The sequence below is a fragment of the Phoca vitulina genome, unplaced genomic scaffold (assembly GCF_004348235.1).
Source record: "Phoca vitulina isolate PV1807 unplaced genomic scaffold, GSC_HSeal_1.0 scaffold56, whole genome shotgun sequence".
Taxonomy (NCBI): Eukaryota; Metazoa; Chordata; class Mammalia; order Carnivora; family Phocidae; genus Phoca; species Phoca vitulina.
Genome location: NW_022589759.1, coordinates 8,505,548 through 8,511,214, shown reverse-complemented (window position 1 = coordinate 8,511,214; position 5,667 = coordinate 8,505,548). Strand labels below are relative to the sequence as shown.

Genomic DNA, 5,667 nt, shown 5'->3' with positions numbered 1-5,667 from the left:
CACCTGACATTTATTTTCTTATGACATTTTAGTGGTGAGAATGTGTTTTATATTCTTAAAGCACTTTTACTCACGTATCTATTTTCTCAGTGATGGGCTCTCTTGCAGGCAGATGGGTCGGGGACAGCTGTGCCCGAGTACAGATAAAGCTGTGGGTTATTATTTGACAAGAGATAAAGCCGCAAGGCATTGATTTGACAAGGTCGCAGAGCTAGCTTTTGGAAAGACTTGCTATAGGTGAGTCAGCCCCACCCAGGGTGGCCCAGAAGTAACTATGGAGGAAGTAGTGTTTTCTTTTTGCTAAGATTAAGAGTTCTCCCTCTTTTGATCCAAATGCTATCCATTTCTCTTTAGGGTAATGAAGGGGCTCACTGGAGGCTTATGTGGTCTCAGGGACTGTGCCACAAGTCTTGACTGATTCATCTCCTTTAATTTTTCCAAGTCCACGTGGGGACACACTTAGAATCCCATACTTTGGGTGGGGAGGGGATCTAAAGCTCAGTCATAAAAACCTGAGCACTTGCAAGAACATTAACTCCTATGAAAACAGTGTTTGCAAAGCATTGCTCTCTCCATCATGGTCTGATCGCCATAAAATCCTGTGAGGTACCAATCAGACTTCGGTGCAAAGCTTAGCTTTACTGTTTGCTGAAGTTATGAGAATCTGAGCAGACCCACCAAACTCCCCGAGGCTCCGTTTCCTTCTCTGTGTCATGGGGGTAAGAATGCCCACACTCTGAGTTGTAAGAATTAAGTCAAATAACAAAAGTTGCAAAGTGCCCTTACTCTTTCATCCCTACAAGCATGCATTAAGTAAGTGCTTCAAGAGGTGATTATCAGGGGCGCCTGGGTGGCTCAGATGGTTAGGCATCTGCCTTTGGTTCAGGTCATGATCCCAGTGTCCTGGGATCGAGCCCCACATCAAGCCCCACATCGAGCCCCACATCGGGCTCCTGGCTCAGCAGGGAGCCTGCTTCTCCTTCTCCCTCTGCCTCTCTCCCTGCTCATGCTCGCTCTCTCTCTCTCTCTCTCTGTATCTCTGGGTCTCAAATGAATAAATAAAACCTTAAAAAAAAAAAAAAAAAAAAGAGGTGATTACCACCTGGCATACAATAGGTGCCTAATGCATACTGCCTCCCTCAGAGTCTCTCATTTTTTCCTCACTGATTTTCAGAGGGCACTGCCTGGCCAAGAGCATCTTCATTCTGTACAAACTCCAGCGGTTGTGAATCGGAGGCTCCATGATGAAAAACTCAGGTTTCGTTTTGAGGGCAGCCTCCAAGACCAGGATATCAGTTGGAGACATTTAGGGCAACTCCACTTTTCAGGACCATGTGGTTGTGTTAGTGAGAAAAACGGGGACAGAGGAGAATTTCAAATCCTTGTGGGCTCTTGGGGGGGGCTTGATAATCGTGGGCGTGGGGCCCTGCATGAGAACACATTCTTTTTTTTTTTTTTTTTGATCTCTTGCCAATTTCTTAATGAAATAGGAGGGCAAGAGGGAGCTAATTCTCAGCAGAGTCTAAAATCCCTTGAGCTGAGCCGGCACTTGTATGAAGACAAAGCGCATCGAGGGTGGGGGGGGGGGGGGAGTTGTCACTGTGATTTGGAAGCCTTTCCTTTGGCCAATATAACTCCATTAGGTTTTGGAAGTGAACCCAGGTATGCGCATGGGGGGTTCTGGAAGTAATATTCTCCAACCAGTGTGTAATTAAAATGGAACTTTGAAGAATCGCTTCTCTCTCAATTGCTCCAGCCACCCTGTATCTGATTGAATGCCGGGAAGCTGTCTCCATGAGCTTTGGCTAGTTTTCTGCCAAGACATTTAACTACCGGTTCGATGTTTCCTATATATTTAGCACTAAGGACACACCTGCATGCAGCTTCAGGCTCCTTCGTGGGATCTATCTGCCTCTAACTCTTCTCAATAACCACAGCTCTGAGACACAAAGGGGCTGTTTTGCAAGCCTGGTCTCTCCCTTTTCTCCCCAACCTGCCCCCTTCCTGCTCTGATGGTGTTTTGTTTTGTTTTGTTTTGGATTTTTTTTTTTTTTTTTTTTTTTTGGGGAGAGAAAGAAAGAGAGAGGGAGCACAGGGGGGGGGGGAGGGTCAGAGGGAGAAGCAGACTCCCCACCGAGCAGGGAGCCCGATGCGGGACTCGATCCAGGGACTCCAGGATCATGACCTGAGCCGAAGGCAGTCGTCTAACCAACTGAGCCACCCAGGCGCCCTGTTTTGTTTTGTTTTGTTTTGTTTTGTTTTAACTCATGTTTCACTTCCCACATTCTGGTTCTTGTTCTTCCTGGAGACCCGGACCAACAACAACAAAAAAAAAGCCACCAGGGCACATTAGGTTAAAGGAAACCTTATTTCCCCCTCTCTGTTGGAAAACCTGGTGGTCTCAGGGTTGACTGATTTTCCAAACCCAGGTCCTCCTAAGTCAAGTCGGGGGCTGCAAGTGACTGACCGAGAACCAGTCTTAATAATCTGACTCCAGGTTCACCAAACTGGACTTCAGAGAAGTAGGGTTTGCATCTGATCCGTTGCTTCCGAAAAACTGTATATGGTAAGAAAATACAATGCAATTTCCATAGCTATCTGGTGATCATAGCACCATTTCTTCTGGGTCCATTGTGGGATTCATAAAGAAAAGTGCAAGAGCTAAATTATTGCATTAAAAAATTGCTTTCCAAAAATCTCCAGTTAGGACCTTAAAAATTCAAAAATTATACAGTAAGCAACGAAATGGAAGAAATTTATTGCCCCCAGATAGGATGGAAATGGCTCATATCGGTGGTGGTACCTCTCCCCAAACTCAAACCCCCAGCAACAGTGCACCACTATGCTAGGACATGAACACAAGACATTCGTGCAATCTCCAGTAAAATGAAAATAAAAGCAACTTTAGAAAATTGTCCTATTTTTATTGACCTCATATTCAATCTAACTAAAAACAGCAGGTTTTCTGTTTAAATACAAATTGAAACAAACTCAACATTTTCCTCTTCCAACTTGATCATTTTCCTAATTTCTTCCCACATGGAAATGTTGGTTATAGGGTTAATACCCACACTATAGGAAGAGCAAAACCACAAATAAAAACAAACACTAAGTCACCATGGAAAACTAAAAAAGATTACAGATTAGCATCTGGGCAACAAATCAATCAACCAAAGTTTAATTTTACTGATAATCAAAGATATCTCAATTAAAATACACTTGCATTATTTTTTACTAATCAAATTAGTAAATCTATTTTGTCATTGATTGACTCAGTGCAGGCCACAGTACGGGTTATAAAGACTATTGCTCTGGTGTTGTATTCAAAGGGGGCAAAGATCATCTATAAAAGCAGCATGGCAATCCAATTTTATGGTTCAACCCCCTTTGTGACCGGATCATTCCAAGCATAATTTGATTCTATCGCACATTTACTTTTTGAGAATCAAGTACTGTAAGAGGTGGGTTTGCTGGGGAAACTAAAGTTCCAAAGCCTCCCACTTACACTGACTCCTCCCAAGTTGCCAAGGAAGGCCCTAGCTATTTTGTATTCATAGTTTTGTAAGCAATCCAAAAATGTTATGAAGCTCTGGGCCTTCATAAACGGGAGTCCAGCTTTGAGCACAGCTAGAGAAAAGGCGACGGCTGCCGAGGAAAACCCTGGTCATGGGCAAGATGGTGCCTTGGGTCAGCTAAGCTTGGAGGAAGCTAAGAGACAGGACATGGTGGGAAGAAGCACCAGTGGGAAAAGACTGAGACCAAAGCCAAAGCAAGCTGGGATGAGGATGCTCTGTGAATAATGAAAGGGAGAAATAGTCAGACAGAATTGCCCCCAGGCACTGAGCACCTAGGGGGAGCCAGGCCCAGTGCTGGCCCATTGGAGGGGGGCAGGAATGTGGATACTGGCCCCAGCTCCTCCAAGCCGGCGACACCCTCCTAGGTGTATAAATAAGGAGCATGGGGCTTGGAGAGAAAATGAACTTGCTACTGGTCACAGAGTGAGTAAACAGCTGGTTAAGAGTTAATCCCATCCAGGTCTGCCTGACTCCAAAGTTCCCTTCTCCTAGACCAAGCCACCTTTCTTATCGTGTAAAACATCATAAACCCTGGATCTGGAGGCCCACCCCGAGAGTGACGGACAAGGGTAAAAACCCATGTCAAGTTGTAAAACAAGAACAAAAACTAATCTCTGGGCTCACATGGGAAATTGCTTCAGATATTTCAAGAAATAAAGTTGGGTCATTTGAGGAACGGAGAACCGCTGTTTCCCATGTATTCGTTGTTTGACAAATTGATCCATAATGAGATTAAGCCCCTTAACAAATAAAGACCTAATGCAGGCCTAATCCCACATGGAAGATGAAAGATGTATCGGAATCTTTTGCCTGAAAAAGCCGACCTCGGGGCATATGCAGCTGCTACTCCCACAGGCCGACCCATCTGGGGAGGCTGACTTCCAGCAAGGAAACTGGGTGCTGTTGGGTAAAGTGGCTTCAGTTAAAATGTGAAAGCTAGCTGACTGCACCTGGGGCTTGAGAGTTTCCAGTAGCTCTAGATGGGCGGAGAGAAGTACTGGACAATCTCCCCTCCTTCCCGTTCCGTTCTCCGTCACTAGCTCTGAAATTCGATTTTCTTTCCAGAGGCTGCAGACTTAGTATCTCCATCTGTAACATGGGACAACAGCCTATGTGCCCGGCAGGGATGTTGTGAGCACTGAACGAGAAAACACTTGTGGAAATGCCAGCAGGGTGTCCGCCCCCCAGCAACACCACCTGCTTCCACTGGACTCTTGCCGTCTTCGTGGGTTATTTTAAAAACATCGTGACGCTCACTTTTCTGTTATTTCCCTACAAGGTTTTGCAGTTCATGCAGCACTGGAGCATTTCACTTGATGGGAACCAAGTCATTGTAATTAGGGCAGTTACGATTAATTCTAGTTAGTTAGTTAAGGTTAGTTAAGATTAAACTGATAAGAACAGATACTACACTTGATCTTAGCCAAAAGGCCGAGTTAAGATTAGCTCTACTTGTTCTTTGGCCTAACTCCTCCTCCACCATATCTCTAGCCTGGTTGCGAGTGCCATTTTAAGGAGAAGTTGAGATTCATGTTTGTCTGTTACGTTCATCAATGGATCAGCCAGGGCATCGTAGGTGGTCCAAGAATATTGGTTATTGAATGGGCTATGGGGGCAGTTATGAGCTTGGATATCTAAAGTACTAGTTCTGCTACTAACTAGCTAGGTCTCACCCAAGAGAAATCAGTACATATGTCCACCAAAAGACATGCTTGGGATGTTGATGGCAGCTTTATTCATAAATCAAGATGGGGAAACAAAACAAGTGCCCATCAAGAGGAGAACAGCTACACAGACTGGGGGGAGTGGTGCAATAGACTACTTCAGAGCAATAGCAGAGAAAGAGCTGTGGGGCCATGCAACCGTGTGGCAGAAGAATCCAGACACTGAAGCACAAAAGGAAGGAGAAGCAAAGGGATACACACTCTATCGTTCCGTCTTGGAGCGCTTGGACAGTGATGAGATCGGGCCGGAAGTCACTACTAGGGGGTGCCGACTGGGAAGGGGCGGGAGGGTATTTCTGGGGTGGGAAACGTCCTATAGCTTCATCAAGGAGGTGGTTACAGGGCAGTAGACATATATAGATCAATGA

The 5,667-nt window shown here is 45.2% G+C and overlaps 1 pseudogene; it reads right to left on the bottom strand.

Moving 5' to 3' along the window:
- Positions 1 to 4,907: 4,907 nt before the first annotated feature.
- LOC116623087 lies at positions 4,908 to 5,018 on the bottom strand (annotated as a pseudogene).
- Positions 5,019 to 5,667: the final 649 nt, after the last annotated feature.